Here is a 1,325-nt window from a genome sequence, read left to right as displayed (position 1 = left end):
TCGAAGTACTAAAGCATCCGGTACTTTGGATGGGGTTCGTTAGGCCCAATAAATGTATCTTTAGGATTCGCGTCAATTAGTAGATCGGTTTACTAATTCTTAGGCTACCAAGCAAAAGGGGCATATTCGGCTTCGATCATTCACCCATATAATGTAGTTTCAATTACTTGTGTCTATTTCGTAAAACATTTATAAAACTGCATGTATTCTCATCCCAAAATATTAGATTTTAAAAGTGGGACTATAACTCACTTTCACAGATTTTTACTTCATCTGGAAGTAAGACTTGACCACTGGTCGATTCACGAACCTATAAAAAATATGTACATATATATCAAAGTATGTTCAAAATATATTTACAACACTTTTAATACATTTTGATGTTTTAAGTTTATTAAGTCAGCTGTCCTCGTTAGTAACCTACAACTAGTTGTCCACAGTTAGATGTACAGAATAAATCGATGTATATTATCTTGAATCAATCCACGACCCAGTGTATACACGTCTCAGGCTAGATCACAACTCAAAGTATATATATTTTTGGAATCAACCTCAACCCTGTATAGCTAACTCCAATATTATTGCATATAGAGTGTCTATGGTTGTTCCAAATAATATATATACATGGGTCGATATGATATGTCAAAACATTTGCATACGAGTCTATGGTATCCCAAGATTACATAATATATTAGAATACATATATAATACAATATAAGTTAGCTAGGATATGATTTGTATAGAATTGTTAATATTTCCCGTAGCTACAAAAATCAAAAAATATCCAATCTTGTTTTACCCATAACTTCTTCATTTTAAATCCGTTTTGAGTGAATCAAATTGCTATGATTTTATATTGAACTCTATTTTATGAATCTAAACAGAAAAATATAGGTTTATAGTCAGAAATATAAGTTTCAAGTCATTTTTGTAAGAGGTAGTCATTTCAGTCGAAAGAACGACATCTTGATGACCATTTTGAAAAACATACTTCCACTTTGAGTTTAACCATGATTTTTGGATATAGTTTCATGTTCATAAGAAAAATCATGTTCCCAAAAGAACAACTTTTAAATCAAAGTTTATCATAGTTTTTAATTATCAAACCCAAAACAGCCCGCGGTGTTACTACGACGGCGTATGTCCGGTTTTACGGTGTCCTTCGTGTTTCCAGGTTTTAAATCATTAAGTTAGCATATCATATAGATATAGAACATGTGTTTAGTTGATTTTAAAAGTCAAGTTAGAAGGATTAACTTTTGTTTGCAAACAAGTTTAGAATTAACTAAACTATGTTCTAGTGATTATAAGTTTAAACCTTCGAA

This window comes from Rutidosis leptorrhynchoides, chromosome 9 (genome assembly GCF_046630445.1).
Source record: "Rutidosis leptorrhynchoides isolate AG116_Rl617_1_P2 chromosome 9, CSIRO_AGI_Rlap_v1, whole genome shotgun sequence".
NCBI lineage: Eukaryota > Viridiplantae > Streptophyta > Magnoliopsida > Asterales > Asteraceae > Rutidosis > Rutidosis leptorrhynchoides.
Note: the sequence above shows the minus strand (reverse complement) of the source record.